Here is a 20,594-nt window from a genome sequence, read left to right on the forward strand (position 1 = left end):
AATAAGAGCAGAGGCAAGCAAAGAGCTGGTCCAACATCATGTGTGGTGTGTTATGAATGGCATGAGATATATTGGCTGAGGAGGCCTCCTGTGAGGAACAAGGGGTTACAGCCTCACACAAAACCATCAGCCCAGGGTTCAGTGCTTGGAAGAGAATTCCCTGTAACTTCAGGTTATAAAAACCAGCTGGGATTGTGGCTAAGTGACATGGAGGCAGCTGGAGACCCAGACAATTCTTCTAAAAAGCCCATGCATGGATTTACTCAGACTCAGTCTCTCTGAGCTCCAGCGCTGGGGCATTTGCTTGAAAGGATTCAGGGACATATGAGAGGAACTAAATTGTCTGGCATCAGGGTAAAAACTGGGGGGCAACTTTCTCCCACACAAAAGTGCTGGCAAAAGACATTGTGCCTCTGCTGAGACCCTCACCCCCAACAGAGCTTACTGGGAGGCACCATATCTGAGTCTCCATCAACCCAGACTACACTGTTCGCCCAGCCCTGGTGATACCCTGAGATCCTGCCCCATCAAATTTGCAGCCCCACCTAAGTTGTTTGCAGTGTCTTTTCCATATGAATGGCCTGTGTGGGCTCAGGGTTCAGACTTCCCTAAAATCTCTCAAACAAGTAGTAGATGGACTCAGTATGCCCCATATCTCTTGATAAGTGACCCAAGGCCTGGCAATAGTAGCAGCTTGCCAAGGTTCACAGCTCCTCCAAACCCAACAGGAGTAGCAGCCATCTGCAGGTCACTCTGTAGCTCATGCAGGTTGGCCCCAGGCAGGGCACAGGCAGTGGCTGACTTTGCACATTCTGAGAGGCCCTGAAGCCAGTGCACCCAGTGGACAACTTCAAACCATACTAGATCACAACTCTACACATCCATGAGTTTCACACATTCATGGGGCAGACTTGCTAAACACCAATGCCCCACTGAAGAAAGTCTCACTCCATAGGAGTGTCTCCAGCAAAGTAGCTCTTCTGCTGTAGTCACAAATGGTCCTCATAGCCAATTGGCCTGTGAGGACCATTTGTGACGCCAACAACAATCAAGGCTCAACTATGACATGACAGTATACACAGCCCACACAGGGCACACCTAGAATGCCCAACTCAGGAGACTAAGGAGGCTGAGCTACTGGGCCCTACAGGATACCTACTATACAAGGCCACTCTACCAATTCCTAATAGATAGAAACAAACACAAGGAAGCAGCCAATATTCAGAGACAATGAAACATGTCACAAATGAGAGAACAGAAGAAATCTCCAGAAAAAAGAATGAAATTAAATGGAAGCAAGCAAACTACTAGATACAGAATTCAAAACAATGATTATAAGGATGCTCAAGGATCTTAATGAGAGCCCCAAGGGACTTAGTGATACTTTCAAGGATCTTAGTGAGAATTTCAAAGACATGAAAAAGAATCAGTCATAAATTAAGCATGCATTTACTGAAATGAAGAATAATTTACAGGGAATCAACAGTAGAGTAGAGACACCAAGAATCAAACCAACGATTTGGAATATGAGGAAATAAAAAACACCCAATCAGAAGAGCAAAAAGAAAAAAGAATCTAAAAATATGAAGATAGTGTAAGGAGTCTCTGGGACAACTTCAAGCATACCAACATTTGCATCAGGGGGTGCTGGAAGGAGAAGAAAGGAAACAAGAAATTGAAAACCTGTTTGAAGAAATAAGAACAGAACCTTCCCCTACCTGGTAAAAGAAATAGACTTACAAGTCCAGGAAGCACAGAGAGTCCCAAACAGGATGAACCAAAGAGGCCCACACCTATTAAGATACATCATAATTAAAATGCTGAAGGTTAAAGACAAAAAAGAGAATCTTAAAGTCAGCAAGAGAAAAGCAGTTAGTTACCTAGGGACTGTTATCTGATTTCTTAACAGAAAATTTGCAGGCCAGAAGGGAGTGGAAAGAAATATTCAAAGTGATGAAAAACAATGACCTACAACCAATATGACTCTACCCAGCAAAGCTCTCACTTAGAATTGAAGGTCAGATAAATCACTTCACAGACAAGAAAAAGCTAAAGGATTTTATTACCACCAAACCAGTTTTACATGCTATGTTTATGGATCTTTTTTAAGAAGAACAAGAACAAGAAGGAGAAAAAGAACAAGAAGAACAAGAAAGAGAAAAATAATAAAAAATATGAACAATAAAATGGCAATAAACACAAATCTATCACAATTGAATCTAAAAAGCAAAATAAACAAATAAGGAATCTAATGAACAAAATAAACTGATGAATAAAATAGAGCCGGAGTCATGGAAACATGGAACAGACTGACAAATCTCAGACGGAAGGGGGACAGGAGGATGGTAAGAGATTAACCAAAGAACTTAAGTGCATATATGCATTACCCATTGGATGAAGACAATAGGGTGGTGAAGGCCTGGGGCAGGGTTGGATCCAGGTGAAGAGCAATGGGGGAAAAATGGGGGGGGCAGGCATCTATGAAACTCGCAACAATAAAGATTAAACAAAGAAAAATAAATTAATAAATAAAAATATCACCTAAATCTCTATTTAGCTATCTGATTAGTAAGCAACAATGATTTTCATGAATAATTTTCATAGTATAATGAGGTTTACTCCTTTTAAACTTTTGACTTAATTTTTTTTATTATTAGAACTATATTTTCTTCCCAAATAAAACACTGAAATGTAGTTTTGGTTTTATTTCCTGTATTTTCTTTTAACTAATAACAAAATAAAGTCAATAAAAAATGTGCTAAGGCTAATGAAATGTAGAATGAGTACACTGAACTCATAGATTATTAGAGTTTCAAATGTCCTCAGATATCATTTTAATGTTATTTTTCCTCCCAATGCCACAGACCTTCTGTAATGCCCCTAATAGTTATGCATACCAGGTATAAAGGAAAATGATTAGTTGTTTGAAAGTATGTTTTAATATTGAGCCAAAATTTCCCTTTTTTCGTCACACTTACCTGCTTGCCCCCAATTCTGCCCTAAAATGTCCTTAGGCATCTTCAATACATAATTCTAAGAATATTAGAATACAGTTTAGAAAATAATGAAGTCCTAAAATAAAGAAAACAAAACAATGAAGTCTGAACTTTTGACACACCAACTTGACTTCAGATATTTTAATGCTATTTAATTTCTACTTTTCCTGGCTAGTCTCACTAGGTAAACTCAATATCTCAACATCTCTTTGTATTAAGAAGGAATGGTTACTTAAAGGTTTTTATTAATTTTGCTAAATATTTTAATTTTTTTAAAAATAAATGATGCAAAGATTTATTTTCCACATTAATATATCAAGGGATAGTAAGTTTAATATTTGGGTATCTCTTCATAAACTCTAGCTACTGATAGAAACACAGAGGAGAACTGAGAGGCTTACCCACATATTTAGGATATAGTAATAAAAATGTTATTTTATATTCAGCACTGTATTATTTAAACCTCTACCAAAAACATTCCAAAAGAGTTTTAAATTGTGAAATAAATAAATATAGTATATATGACAATGTCTTACTCCTCAATTTCACCAAGCTGTAAATATTGTATTTGAAGACATTCAATTTACTCAGTTTAAAGATAAAAAAAAGTGGGGATCTCTGAAAACGTAAATTATGAGTAATCTCATCTTTTTATTCCAACCAACTGAACTTAACTTGTAGGTACGTAAAGAGTAACAGGAAACATAAAGATGTCTTTGATAATTATGGTTTAACTAAAAGAATATAAAAATCAGGGAGTGGAAGTATTTTAAATGCTGTGGGCACTTTTTGGTCAGTGTCTAAGTCATATTTACACATTTTTAAGAACGAGGCATCTATAAAGGGGAATAATAAAGCTCACCCCAAGGAAACAAAGTATAACCTTTTAAAAGGCAATTCTTTCTGCTGATGCAGCTAAAGCTAGAATTGCCCTGCAGGTGATTGTGATTCTCCGGTACATTTAAGTAGTTCCCATTTACAAAAGTAGAATAAGGAAAATTAACCTGAAGAGGTGCCCCTTTGTTTCATTTTTTATCACAGCAGTTCCTACAAAAGATCAATTTTAATGGAAGAGAATTTAATATGCTTATATGACGGAGAGGAAATGATAAAATAACAACTGCCCTTACAACCAGTTCTATTGAAAATACAGAAACTAAATAATTGCTCATGTGAAGTCTGCTTATGGATCTATTTCATGGCATTATAAATACATTTGAATGAATAAAATTGCTGGAGGACTCTTTTTTCTCCTTCTTAAAATTGGGTAATAATCTGTTAAAGACATTGCTAGATGTACCTTCCGACATGCTGTGTTCTGATTCTAAACAACCTAGTTTAGCTCTTATAAATGCAAGAACATACCCTGTATTAATCCTTTCTGCTTAGCCTCTCAGCAGGATGAATTTAAAGTCATCTCAATGCCCCCAAGCAATATTTTAAAAAAGGAGTATAGAAAAATCCTAATAGATCATCCCGACCATTCGGATGTCAGAAAAATAACACTCCTAAATACAGCCTCTGGTATTGTATTTCAGACTCATTTTCAAATTCCAAGGTAATAGGGTTTTAATATCCAGAAGAGATGTTAATCAAGAACAAATTTATAGTTATACAAAAATAGTTCAGTGGGAATTTGCTCATTATGATACTAAACTTGAGTTGCTCATCATACTGTGTACCCCAAGGGAATGGATTTGTCCTCAAAATTTATGTATTTGATCAATGGGGGAAGATTTAGATTAATTGTAAATAAGTGTAATGATATGATAATTGCATAAAAAGAAATATATCACAAAGTAAGTGACAAAATAGAAGTAATTAGATAAAGTTATATTGTCAATACAAAACTTGAATGTTCTTTCAAAATGATTTTGTTATTTGTTATATAGAAAACCCTATTTTCAGCTAAAATAAGCACATAAGTTAATTTATAAATTACAGGAAAATTTGCTAATTAATTATATTTATTTTAAAAAGTACATAAGTAACTTTGGCCAATTCTACTTAAAACTTGAAATTTATGATAGGGCATTTTACTATAAATGATTTTTTTAGAACATAAAAATTACTAGAAAATGTTAGATACCTATTTTCATGACATTTATTAAAAATGTAATTAATTAGCATTTAGTTCTGGTTCTCATGTGGTGTATGCATGGTTATGAACCTGGAGTTGTGTATTGAATATAAAAAGACAGACACTTTCTATTGTTCTTTTACATTTGTATGCATGGGGAATATGTAACCTGAAGTGTTAGAATTTATTACTTTCCTACTATAGGGATAAAATTTAAATACATAAAAGGCACAGATGCGTTATTACATATTTACATTCAACATTCTATTTGAAATCAAGTGTTATTTTAAAGTGATGAGTAATTTTATTGATTATTTGAAGAAGAAGCTTGGAAGAAATTGCATAAATATTTGGGAACATTGGATTTTTATAAAATAGTAATGAAGATGAAATCATTATATTTAAAATGCAGAAATAGTGTGATATAGAAGTTATCCCACCTTAAAGGGTTAGCCATTGAATTATAAATTTCCTTTGAAATTAATTCCTAGTATTTGACTAGCATATTATTTTATAACTTAATGAACCAAGTATTAGCTTTGTGAAATTGTACAGTTCACATGTTAAAAAGGATAATTTTCAAATAACGATCAATATTAACATTTAGAATGATATTTATTGATATAACAAAAGTATTTTATCATCCACATTTTCCCCTCAAATAAACATATAGCATATATCTGTCTGTATAAAAAGCAGTTTTGTGCTTTGGTTACAGATAAGATGGAATAAGCATATTCTACCATCTCTCCCACTGAAAGAAACTATAAATATTTTCAAGAATGGATTTAATAACTATTTGAGGACTCTGAAAAGTAAACAGTAGCAGACTCAGTGGGAAGAATTCCAAGCAACAGTAAACCAACGATGACTTACCAATTCGAGTTCCACTGTTTTGTTCCAGGGCCTGAAAACGTCACCACATAAAACAAAAAATTGAGCACTGGTATGCAAATGAGAGAAAACTAGGAACATCCCTTTTGCATGGCTCATAGTGCTGACAAGTGACTGCCTCCATATCACAGGATTGAAGAAATCACAGAAGTCACAGGAGAGGACAGGAACCAAAACTCTGAAGAAGGGGAACTCTTTATTCTAAATGGAGAAAATATGGCTCCAGAAAAGTTAGAACAACACTGTTGTTTTTTGCTTTCTCTCTGTAATTCTAGCTCTTGACCATCGATATGGGAATAGTCACTGAAGTGCCAGAGAGTTGTTAATTAAAGCACAGTTTTCTAGACAAAGAAAAATAGAAAGAGAACCCAAAAGTACTAGCAGGATTATAGAGAAGAAAGTGTATGGGAAAGCAATCACTACATTTACATCTGCCTCCTGAGTTTGTTCCTGAATTGATTGAAAAAATTAATAATCTCAACAAATAAATGGAAAATACAAAGAAAATTCAAGTGAAAAATTACATATAAAATATGCACTAGTTGAAATGACTAAAGTGCTAGATAGATTTAATAGCAGAATGGAAATGACAGAGGCAAGAGACCATGAACTTGGTAGATCAATAGAAATGATCTCATCTAAACAACAGAGGGGAAAAAATGAAAGGAACAGAGAAGGTTTTTAGGGACCTACATTAAATTAACAAAAGAATAGATATTCATGTCATATAAATTCCAATAAGAAAGGAGAAAATAATACTTAAAAAATATTTACAAAATTAATGCCTGAAATTTTCCTAAATTTGGCCCAAAACAAAGTGATAGATTCAAGAACATCAGAGGATCTCAAACAAAAAAAATCCAAAGAATCCCATGATCAGATACAATAATAAACCACTTGAAGACTAAGGCAAAGGAAAAACAAAATCCTGAAATTAGCTAGAGTAAACTGACAAATGGCCTGCAAGAGAACGAAAATTTGAATAACCATATATTTCTAATTAGAAACCATGGAGAGCAGAATAAAGTGGAACAACCTTTTAAAATGCTGAAAAAATATATAAAGTAGAAGTATTGTTTAGAAATGAAGGTAAAATAAAAACATTTTTAGGTGAAGAAATTCTAAAAGAATCATTGCTCTAGGATTGCTACTAAAAGTTTTCAGAATGAAGGAAAATAATGCCTCACAAAAACTTGGAACCATGGCAATGAAAGAAGAACAACTGAAATGGTAAATATTATAGGTAATGTACAACTGAATTTTTTTAACAATTTATTTGATGTTTAAAAATAAAAATTATAGCACTGACTAACTTAGTTTTCTTTTTTTAAAAAATATATTTTATTGATTTTTTACAGAGAGGAAGGGAGAGGGATAGAGAGTTAGAAACATCCATGAGAGAGAAACATCCATCAGCTGCCTCTCGCATACCCCCTACTGGGGATGTGCCCTCAACCAAGGTACATGCTCTTGACAGGAATCGAACCTGGGACTCTTCAGTCCACAGGCCGATGCTCTAGCCACTGAGCCAAACTGGTCAGGGCACTAACTTAGTTTTCAATACATGTAGATGTAATATGTAACAAAACAATACTGTAATAATGGTAAGTTTTCTATATTTCTCTTGAAATGGTAAAATGTTAGTTGTATGTAAAATGTGAAATTTTAGTATGTATGTTGTAATTCTTAAAGCAACTACTAAAAATGTACAGAAATAAGGCTAAAGATACATAACAAATCTTAAAGTGTATTACTAAAAATATTCAAATTATCCAAAAGAAAATATAAAAATGGAGAGAGTAATAACAGAGTGAACAACAAAAAAGCAAATAAATTAATCTAATTCTAAAATTACATTAAATATAAATGATATAAATGTAAATAATCTTAATACACTCATAAAAAGATATTGTCAAAATGGATAAATAATGATCAAATTATATGTTGTCTATAAGAAATATTTCAAATAGGGTTGTTTAAAAGTAAAAGGAAGAATAAAGATATACCATGTAAACACTAATCAAAACAAAGCTAGAATGGCTCCAGAAAAAAAAGGAAAAGGAACAGAGTAATAGAATTTTCCTCACCTAAGTCACAGAAAGAATAATACTAGAGAAATAAGGATTTTCATAGAATACTAGAGGCCCGGTGCAGGAATTTGTGCACAGGTGGGGTCCCTCGGCCTGGTCAGCAATCGGGGCGATTGCCAGGAGGGACCACGGAAGGTTGGCTGTGGGAGCGCACTGACCACCAGGGGACAGCTCCTGTGTTGATCGTCTGCCCCCGGTGGTCAGTGCGCATCATAGCAACTGGTCATTCTGCCGTTCAGTCAATTTGCATATTAGCCTCTATTCTGAAGGCCTATGTCCAAGCAACAATAGTACAACACTCTTTCTGGCTACATGCATACCCAACATTTTAATGCCAAACTCTTATAAAAGCTGAATTGGAATTCAGGCTTAGAATTCATATTTTATCAGGAAACCCTATGAATTTTTTCTATGTCATTGAATATATTGAGACCACCATGCACAGGTATGCTTTTGGTAAGAGAGTACAAAAGTATTGGCATTTGTTATCCACACTGTATCTTAAGGCCTACATTTTGAAACTTTTTTATCCTATGTAATTAAAGGCTAATATGCAAATTGACTGAACAGCAGAATGATCGGCAGCTATGATGTGCACTGACCACCAGGGGGCAGACGCTTAACACAAGAGCTGCCCCCTGGGGGTCAGTGCGTTCCCACAGGGGGAATGCCACTCAGCCAGAAGCCAGGCTCACGGCTGGCAAGTGCAGCAGTGGTGGCGGGAGCCTCTCCTGCCTCTGCAGCAGGCAGCACTAAGGATGTCTGACTGCTGGCTTAGTGTGGAGTAGGCCTAAGCCATCAGTTAGACATCCCCTGAGGGCTCCCAGACTGCAAAAGGGCACAGGCCGGGCTAAGGGACACCCCCCGCCCCCCGAGTGCACAAATTTTGTGCACGGGGCCTCAAGTAAAATAATAATTGGGCACATTTGCAGTTCAGTAATATAGTTATACCTGATTTTTATTCAGTATATGGAGAATGGTTACATATGTATTTCTTTTGGATGAAGAAACACAAAGTTTAAAACATTCTCTGGGTAAAAATATAAATAGATGCTTGAAGTCTAGACAGCTAGATAAATAGCATCTCTTATAGCTTGCTATTGTTAAAAAGCCTTATTTCTGTATGTTTTTCTTCTTATAAATATGTTTTATTATTTTTTTTTACAGAGAGGAAGGGAGAGGAATAGAGAGTTAGAAACATCAATGAGAGAGAAACATCGATCAGCTGCCTCCTGCACACACCCCACTGGGGATGTGCCCACAACCAAGGTACATGCCCTTGACTGGAGTCGAACCTGGGACCCTTCAGTCCTCAGGCCGATGCTCTATCCACCGAATCAAACCTATCAGGGCTGTACGTTTTTCTTACACGTTACATTTTTCTAAGTTATTTACTTTACATAGTCTCTAAAATTAGGGCTGTTTTGCTTTTTTAACTCTCTTTCCAAGTCATTGAGGCATAAGTATTTTAGTTGAAAATCCAAATCTGACTGATGCTTCATTCAAACTTTGAAGGATGCCTATTTAAATGAAAGGTTTTTTGTATTTAGAGAAATAGAGGGTGATAAAGCTGGGGGAAAAGTGTGTCAAGGTAACAGAAGTGATAGTCTGGAGCCAGCTTGTACCTGCTCACAAGTGCTATTTATGTAAAATCTGTTGCCAATAACTTCATTTCAGTGATGCCACATGAGTAGCATGATACTAGCAATGGCAGAGAATGTACAATACAGAAAAAGATAAATTATACCTATGTAAGTGGTCCACACTGCCAGCATTATGTTAGCATAGCATCAGAAGAGACCAAAAATGTAATTTTTCTCCAGAGGAAAATCAAAAAATTAAAAGAATCTCCGAAAATATTTTATTGTTTTTAGTAAAAATTAAGGCCAAATCTAATAGTAATAATTAAAAAAAAAACACACAAGTATTTTAAAGATTTAGCCAAAATCCTTGCCTCGCTTCTTTCTTCCATTAGGCCCAAAGGAAAATTCTGGTTTCACTATGTGAATTAACATGTGCTTTCAGTTGCTGTAGTTTTTATTTTGTTGGAATAAGCAGTTCTCTGATCTTTTCTCTTCTGCCCATTGAAATGTTAGGTCATTGTACTGCAGTTCTAGCCTTTTCCAAATACCTTTTAGCCAAGCTCCACTGCTCACAATCAAATTGATAATGGAAAATTGGATGGGAACGCGGGTGTTCCTCTGGTCAGGATGGTTCCCTGGCTCTTGTCCAGGTGGAGTCAAAGAATGAAACCATGGATGGAAGGTGGTATAGTAAAAAGTGGAAATTTATTTAGAAACAAGCACAGACTCCCTTGCGGGAGGGGGGGGGGGAGTCCCACTAAGTTCCTTTTCCTACCCTTTATAAAGGCTGCAGATCTTTGTGCCTTGATATCCCCTCTGATTGGTCGCTATCCCCTTAGATTGGTTACTATAGCAACTCTAGAGCTGGAATCTCATGTGAGGTAGGTGAGGTTCCCTCCTTCTTCTCCATTATTGTTTTCCTATTCCCTTTGGACATTCCTTTTCTCTGTCTAAATGAGGGGCTTTCTTCCATTTATTTTGTAAATGTTTACCTTCTGCAGCTCCCAGCTCCCTTATTCTATGAAAATGTACCTTCTGCTGCTCCGTAATCCTGTGCTTTTTCCATGGACCCCTTAATGCCTAAAATTTCCTAAAACCTGCCTATTTTACCACTAAAAACTCCTTTGAAAATGTTCAGGAAACATCTTTTGATCCTGTTCTAAAATTTGCAGCCATCTCCCGCTTTGGAACCATGTTCCTATTTTGTGGTCAATAGTTTAATGATCTTCCTATAGGAGGTAGCTATTTTGCCTCTGTAGATTTATTAAACAAAAAAAAATAGATCACTGTTGATGATTACCACAAGAATCATACTGGTTTTATAATTTCAGAGAATGAAGCATCTTGAGCCAAATTAGTAAAAAAACAAAACAAAAAGAGCTCTATTTTAAATATCTTTCTTAACTGCCAGTGACACAAAAGCCCTTGGACATAGGCAGACATTTATTCTCTCTGTAACACTTTTTTAAATTCCTGAAAATAAAAATATCTATAATCACAATCATGTTTATATCAATAATAATCAGATAGGAACAACTGTTTACATTAGGATATCCCCCAAATATTTCAGGAACTAATTTACATATATGCACAGATATTGCCAGAAACCTTAAGGGAAAAAAATGTAAAAGACATAGGTATAGTTGGAGATTCCCTCTTCTATATTGCTGATGAAGAAACAAACTTTAAAATTTTTCTTGCAACAAACTGAATGTGGAATATATTAAAGTCCCTACACTTTAGGACACAATCCACTAAAATTCATGCTCCTTCTGAGTAATTCATTTTATTTACACTTTAACATTCAAAATATGCATTGACAACTCCCTGTACAATATCTCAGTCATCTTTAGTAGAGTTAGAAAGTTTATCACATTCAGAAGGAGCAAATCAGAAAATTCTAATAATTTTAGTTTATGAGACTATCTTAATTTTCTGACTTTTATGACAAAATCATGCCTGCTTTCAACTTTGACATCTATTTACACACTGACCGTGAAGTTAAAATATTTTTATTTAAAGCTTTTCTAATATACAATTAACATGAACATTGTATTCAGAACACATAAGTTGGCAAAAGGGAAATGATCAGAATTAAAACACTCACCCTCAAGGGACACAGAGTCCAATTGGAAGTTCAATGAACATACATACTCTAAAGCTACATAGTTTCAAAATTGCATGGAGGACCAGTGTTAGCAAAATAAGCTAAAAGAAGAGTAAGGTGTTCCTAATTTGCTAGTAGATGACCATAATTGGTGGAAGCCATCCAGCATAAAGCTGACTTAGTGAGACACACTTTAAATTGTAGTCTCAATACTTTCAATTCAAGGTCAGTAAGACTAAAATTATAACCATTAATAAAGCAGGTGTATTGATCTCTGTTGGATGAATAATAAATGTTATTTGAATAGTCGAGTGATGAGTACAATTTCTACTCAGAGTTAAACAAATCTGCTTTTGAGGCATCTAAATATTTTAGATGAATAAATACTACTATCAAAATAACAGTATTTTTTGTGGGACAGGGTCTGTTTTTTCAGGGTAATGCGCAGAAAAGTTGTTTATTCTGAAATTTTCCAGATAATATTGTCAAGGCATACTAATAAGCCTCACTTGGAAATAAAACACATCCAATGTATTGGCACTCTCATCATTAGGAGTGGCCAAAGCTGTTGCTGGAACACATCAACTGCTCAACTGAGGTTAATTTTGTGTTTATTTAAGATAAATATACATGTTATAATTATTACTAAGTGTGCCATTTCATAAACATGTTTAACAAGTACTGTTCAAATCGCCAAGACTATTAAAAAAAACTTTAGAGACTCAAGACATTAAAATTCATGCTCCTTCTGAGTTCCCTGGTTCTGTCAATGAAATGATAATCCATACAACAACCTAATGCAAATCAGTGATTTGACTTATTCCTCCCTCTCCCTTATCTCCTAATATCAGTAGACATTGCTGTTAGGAAGAATACTATGCCTTCACCTTTCATGCTCAAACTGGAATAAAAACCTATGGCCTCTCTCTCACTCTCCTACTGGATCATTGAAAATACTCTAACAAATTGTTAAGATAGGAAGAGGATGCTTCTTTATGAACTTTCTTTTCTTTCTCTTTCTTGAGACTCTTGGCTCTCTGCAGAGAAGTGCGTTATTGTGTTTCTATTATCCGTACATTAAGTTTAGCGAAGTCACTGGGGGAAAGATGCATTTAATCTAAAAATGTCTTAGAAACAAAGACAGCATTTGGTTGTACAAAATGTCTACATCTGTTATTGAAAGTCATTTTATTAAATAAAGCTGACATTATTCATTCTCTGTCTTTCTTTTGTATCTTATCATTCACTCCCTAGGAGAACTAATTTGGTTTCATTGCTTTAAATTTCATCTATTTCTGATGGCTTCTGAATGCTAATCTACAGCCCTGTTTTCTCACCAAAACTCTAACTGTAGATTGACTTATTAGTCAACTCTAACAGTTAGAAAAAAAAAAATATATATATATATAGACCATAATGTGGTATACAACCACAATGTGTCCAAAAGCAATTTAAAAATTCCTTCCAAACAAATAAAAATAATTTTATTCAACATTTCCTATTTCAATTAAATGAGTCTCCATTAGTCCAGCTGCTTAGGACACAAATTCATTCTTGACTACTTTTCTCTCCTATCCCATTACCAGTCTCCTATAGGAGATTTCTTTTAAATATGCTCTATTCAAAGCTACTGACTTTTATTCCTTTGACTATTTTAATAAACTACTAATTTATATCTCTACTTCCATCCTTGCCTCCTTTACATGGAAATCAAAGTGATCTATAGGCTTAAAGCCCTTCAACAGTATGTACTCTCAATAGAAACAGATTCATAGATAGAGAAAAGGCTGACAGCTGTCAGAGGGAAAGGGGGTCAGGGGCAGGGTGAAAATGGTGAATGAATTAAGCAAAAAAAATACTTCATAGACACAGATAACAGTATGGTGATGACCAGAGGGAAAAGGGGGTGGGGGAGGTACTAGTAGAAGAGGATAACAGGGGTATAAATGGTGATGGAAGGAGACCTGACTTGGGGCAGTGAACACACTATACAAAATACAGACGATGTAATATAGAATCATACACCTGAAACATACATTATTTTATTAACCAATGTCACCCCAATAGATTCAATAAATAATATTTTTAAAGAATGTAATCTCTCCCTAACCGGTTTGGCTCAGTGGATAGAGCGTCAGCCTGCGGACTCAAAGGTCCCAGATTCGATTCCGGTCAAGGGCATGTACCTTGGTTGCGGGCACATCCCCAGTAGGGAGTGTGCAGGAGGCAGCTGATCGATGTTTCTCTCTCATCGATGTTTCTAACTCTCTCTCCCTCTCCCTTCCTCTCTGTAAAAAATCAATAAAATATATTTTTTTAAAAAAGAATGTAATTTCATTCTCTATTAAAATGAATGCCCTCACCATGGTATACTGATCTTACATTATTTGGCTCCTTGCTTTTTCTTTTACCTCCTGTTTCATCTCTTTACCCCTCATTAATTTATTTGTAACCCTACTAGTCTAACTGCTCAGGTTTTTGTTTTGTTTTGTTTTGTTTTGTTTTAAATATACTTGAAACTGATTCACATAGATGGTCCTTTTTAGCCAATAATACTCATCATTGATATCTGTCTGGCTTATTCTTTCAGCTCTTTTATGTCTATGGTTAATTGCTATCTTCTCTGATAAAATTGTTGTGACCATCCTATATAAAATATAGATGACCTTCATCTTTATTTTATTTTTTCTCATAAAATTTATAAAGCATTTTTGTTTGATCTTCTCCCACTACTTTTCTAAAGTGTCAGATATTTTAAAGAACTGTGTCTTAGAGAAAAATTTGCCTCATAATGGTTCTTCCACATAGTAAGTAGTTAATAAATATTGCTAAATAAATGATTGAATGCTTGTGGAAGGATACAGGGATAATATTAATTGCAAATAATAGCCCCTAAATATTTCTTGGAAATACCTTTTCTTCACCAAGTTCAATCCCTCAAAACTTCACAGTGGCATTCCAACTGGTTTCTCAGTTGACATCTTTAGTTTGTGAAATCCATTTCCGCAATGAATAAATTGATAAATGAATGGATCAATTAATCAAAAAATGAACCTGCAAAGGAATTCTATAAAAATGTTCACCATATCCAAATCAAATATCATAGCTATGTATTAAATACAGGTTGATATGTGAGATTGCTAATTTTTTTTAAGCTGGCTCTTCATGACTTGGCAACTCTGAAATTTCTAGCATTTTCATTTTATATGTTGTTCTTTTTCTTTATGTGCTAACAAAATGAAATTGCTTGTTTCTATTCTGCTTCATGTAGTTTTTCTTTGCTTCCATTCATCTCTGTAATAAAATTTTCCATTCATCCATCAGGTCTCAGATCTTATTTTATTTTATGAATCTTTCTATTTTTTTCTCATTCTCAAATACTAATTATATGTATTGAACAATACTATGTGTTAGGCTGAGTTGGCTATTTTGCACATAATAAATGATCTTAAGAAAGTGTGTTGTTGTTTTTTTTATTGATTAAGGTATTACATATGTGTCCTTATCGCCCCATTGCCCCCCCACCCCTCACTCATGCCCTCAGCCCCCTGTTGTCTGTGTCCAAGGGTTGATACATTATCAGATAATGGAAGCACAGATAGGGTCCTAAAATCACAGAGTGTGAAACTATCCGTCAAACTCAAGCATGCATGATTTCAAAAGTGCTTTGTTTTATTCAATACATTATGATGTTTACATTGTAATAATTGCAAAATATAGTTATATTCTTTATTAAATGGACTTCAACATCTCAAAGATGTAGGTCACTATTTATATTATCTTATAAAATTCTTATCATAAAGATGTTAAGATTGCCCTTAAAAGATAAACTATGAATTCTTTGGTAAAGAAGAGCAATAAGAAGGAATCGTTATGAACAAGATATTAAAGTCAACACCTTAGAGAACAAGAGAACACACAATGATTTCTTTATAAAATGTTAAAGGCATTCTGGTTCTCACAAAAATATGTGGTGACATTTGTTTTCAATCCAACTTGTGGCTCCATGGTAGTCATTTAGCATGGCTGGGAAATTCCCTTGCAAATGAAATGGCATATGAAATTTTCATTTTAATATTGTTCACAAGTAGCCAAGTTAGATGGCTAATTATAGGATCACTAAGTACGAATACTCCATCTTTATACATAAAACATGTTGTTGTTTTTTTAAAAAAAGCAATGCACATTTTCATTTAGAGATAAGCATTATGTAGAATATGATTCTAAGTACTATTTTCAAATTTCTCTAAAGCCACATAGAATTGTTAGGAAAAAGAATTGGAAAGTGTTATTTGGCTTAAGCGATTTTGCTGTTTAGTAGAAGTATCATGCTAGTTATCTGCATATTGAAAAGCCTTTTCCCTGGGTGGAAATCATTTAAATCCCTGAAAAAAGTACATTTCAGTTTGGTGGTTTTATAATTAGCTTTGCATTATATACACATTTTCAGTAATCAAATCCTAACTTGTGGTACAGAACATAAATGTGATTAGAAATCATTGTTTATAGGCAATATATCCCTTTAGACAATGCATAACTTGAACAACATACACAAACAAGCAAGAGTAGCCTGCGGGGAAATTTAAAGCTTTATTGTTAATAGAACCATGACATTATAATACCATGCTTTGTGCAATACTGATTTATAAGTATTGTTTATAAGCTCTGTCTTTTTTTATAAGCTTTAATTGAGGGTGAACTCTTGGGACAATGCTTAACTTATTTTAGATGTAAAAATGGTCAGCAGCATTTTCAAAGTATTTTGATTAAAATTTTGCTTCAAGCTATAACTATTAATCTTAAATCTGTGTGTTTACTTTAAGAAATGCACATGCTAATGTACAGCATTTTATTTAAGATTGCAAAATAAATGAGTTAAAATGAATACATACATTAGTGATCTCCTACACTATCAACCACAGAAAACTATTATCTCAATGCCATTTCAAAGAGACCACTTATTAGAGACCTACAAGAAAAATACTAGCTAAAACTTGAAATATAAAATATAGCTCTAGAAGGAGCTGTGTGTCTATATAGGAATGGATGGGAAGTTAATTTCCTTTCATTATTATTTAATAAGAAAAATAAATAAATATCAAAATAGTTAAAAAGAACTGTATGTATTCATTTTATTTGATCTGCAAAGTGTATTGAAATTGCCATCCTTATAGTTTAAAAATTGAAAGATTATAGAAAAGATGGTAACATATAGATTGTTACTAAAACTACATTTTATTTTTATTATGATTTATATTCAAATTATAATATAGTATAAACAGATTTATTTGAATGTTCCCTAACACACACACACACACACACACACACACACACCTAGGGTTAATTATCTGAGAAAAATATTTAAGTAATTTTAATCAGATCCTTATAAAATTTTTAAATTCAGGTTCTTGAATCTCATAAGATTCTCAGATGTGCTATATCTACCAAATGACCAGTGGTGATAAATAGAATAAAATACAATAAACTGAGTGGTTTAAACAACAGAAATTTATTTTTTCAAAGGTCTGGCGGTTAGAAGTGTCAGATCAGGGTTCCAGGAGGATTGGTTTCTTCTGAGGTCTCTGTCCATGGCTTGCAGATGGCCTGTTCACATGGTACTCCTCGGTGTACATGAGGCCCTGGTGCCTCCCATTGTCCTAAAATCCTCCTCTGATAATGACACCTCTGAGATTAGATTACAGCCCACTCTAATGGCCTCGAACAATACCTCTTTAAAAATGTATTTTCAAATACAGCCACTTTCTGAAGTACTGGTAGTTATGACTTCAAAATATTAATTTTGGGGAGGATGCAATTTAGCCCATAACAAATGGTCACAGAATATCATCCACCATTGCTGCTGTAGTAGATGCTATTAACATTTTTGTCAAATTCATGACATAAAAGATGGTTATCCTTCAACAACCATCGAAGTTAGCAGTGGCCATCTGACTTTCACTGATAAAACAGATATGACAGAAAGTAACAATGGAAGTATTTAAGCACCAGTGCTTGATTCTTTGTGCACTTTCCTCCTTTTGCCTTACCCAGTGAGATTCCAGATGGTGGAGATTCTGTCAGCTTAGAAGCCAGGTAGGAAACAACTGAAATCAAAGCCTCATTCATGTGCAAAGGGGATGGGACATTCTCACTTGCTTCTTAAGCACTATTATGATACATTTTCATTGTTTTAAATACAACATAGCAGAGTCTCTGCTGACTAATAGAGCTGCTATTGCTATTCTTGTTAGTGCTAGAATAATTATGCTCTCTTTCTCTGTGTCTAATTGTGCATGTATATAATAATTTCCTTTATGCTTTCTTCTTGTGTCTTGGGTTATATTTGCGCTTAGTGTAAATTTTCTCTTTTATTATCATTATCTACCTAGAGCAAAGATGTTTTCATTTCCGTCATTGTGATTTTTAATCTTTTGCTTGAGCCTCTGATATTAATTAATAAACCACCTACTCTGATAATTTTTAGGCTGCTAGTCATTATTCATCCATCAAATATCACTGAATCTAGATATTTTCTGGAGTTTTATTAATTTTGGTAACTTATTTCAATATATTGTGAGAATTTGCTTTTATCATTATCAAACACTCACTTTAAAAAACGAAATATTCATTTCGGAGTTCCATTAAAATAATGGACCAGGACCATGAATTATATCCAGAATGACCTTATTTGTTTGGCAGAGGAATTATCTTCAGGACAGTGTACTGGCACTAGGACAGTAGATGAACTAAATATAAAAGAGCAAAAAGGAAATTTGCTCCATCAGATGTGAATCCTTTTTCTAAAGATGGAGTAATTAAAAGAGCCTTGAACAAGTGAGATGTGTTCAGGTGTGTTTACTGAAAAAATATTTTCAAAATAAATGGTGCATATTATGGTTTGTTGTTTGTTTGTTTTGCCTACATATCATTCCCAATCCCATGAAGATTTGTTTTATTGGAGTACTAATTCTTTGAGTTAAAAATATAATTTTTTCAACCTAACTTTTACATAAGAGAGGCTATATGTCATAGTTGTGAGTTTTGAGACACAATTAATTTCTCCTTTCTCTCCCTCCTTCTCACTAAATGAATCATAATTGTGAAAATTAGAAGTTGAAGAGTCATCTGGAAAAGACAAACACAAAGTTAATAGCAAGTCACTGATAATGGTAAAAGAGGAAAATTATGTTAGTGTGTGTCTATCTTTTTTCCTGGAATGATAAAGAGAAAAAGTAAACAGTAGTTAAACTTAAAGAGTAAGAATGAAAGGTTAGTATAAAAGAGTAGCTTACTTTACTAATGTATATTTAAACTGTTGGGGGCTTTGAACATATATCTGCTTAAATATACATAAACAAATAAAAGTCAACTTAAAGTATATATATGTATAATCTGCAATGTATACATAGAGTTTTACTTTTTTTAACTTTTTATTATTAATTTTACTTAATTTATTTTTTTCTTCCTAGGCAGGAAACTTACCTCACTTAAAGGGATGGAAATTCTAGTAGGCATTATCAATATTCAAAGTGAAAAACAGAGTAGCATCAATGTGATAGGTAAGGAAAAAAAGTATGATGCAAGACTGTATGGCAGCTCACCTTCTTAATTATCAAAGCTACAGAAAAATTTTAGGAATGTTAGAACTCAGAAAAAATTACACTTTGCATTATACACCCTTTGCAGGAAACTAAATGTGTCTCAGAGCTTCATCTATTTAGGCATTGACTATAGAAACATTGGGAAAGAGACTGAACATAAAATATGTTTACCTGTAGATCTAAGATTAAGACAAAGAGAATTTAATTGTTGAATACTGGTATGCTTACTGTACTCTAATGTTAAATCCTGTGATGATAAATTCCTAAAATAGAAATTCAAGGAAAAATACGAAAGATATAGTTAATGAGTAAAACATAGCTAAGGGCAAGTTTAACCTTTAAAAATAAAGATTAACAGACTTTTGGAGGAGATAAGAACATATAATTAATAAAAATATTTTCCATTTAAAGAAACAGGATAGACTTGATTATATTGTAAATCTTGATATCACAATGTTGTTTTTACTAGCAGTTTCAATGGATATCTTGGTAAAGGACTTAGAAACTTGTTTTATATGCATTTTAGCACTTGCAGTTGCCGATTATGTATTTATATGTCCTATAAATTGAGATAAAGTAAAATATTATTTAATTAGGAATTTATTGATCATTTACTAATGATCATTTACGACCACATTTGCAAATGTTTCTTTAATCACCTTTAGTTATCCTCACACTTTCAGAACATTTGCTTGTTCATAAGCTATATTGTACTCGCCCTACCTTCAGCAACCAACATGCAAGGTTTCGCTCTGACTGCATATCAAGCAGCTTGGCTAATTTTGCCCTGATTTCTCATCAGTGTATGTTGTTTGACCTAACATGAAATAGTATTTTTTGTTTTCATCAGAAGCTTATCACTCCAGGCCATGGCCGGGTAGCTCAGTTGTTAGAGGGTCATCCAGATATGCCAAGGTGCAGGTTCAGTCTCTGATCAAGGCACATACAAGGAGCAACCAATGAATGCATAAATACGTGGAACAACAAATTGATGTTTCCTTCTCTCCTCTCTCTCTCTCTCTCTCTTTCTCTATCTAAAATCAATGAATTAAAAAAAAGCATATCACTCCAAAATGATAGGGCCTGTCCTCAATTCAGTGGATAGCAACTCCACTTAATTCGTTTTAAAAAATTACACTACAGATGCAACGTAGCCTATGATGTAAGAGTTTCCACAGACATGGGGTTAAATGGGGAAACATGCTCATGCAATTTCATGCTTAGGTATCGCCTGGCAACAGCC

Source organism: Myotis brandtii, unplaced genomic scaffold (assembly GCF_000412655.1).
Source record: "Myotis brandtii unplaced genomic scaffold, ASM41265v1 scaffold588, whole genome shotgun sequence".
Classification (NCBI taxonomy): domain Eukaryota; kingdom Metazoa; phylum Chordata; class Mammalia; order Chiroptera; family Vespertilionidae; genus Myotis; species Myotis brandtii.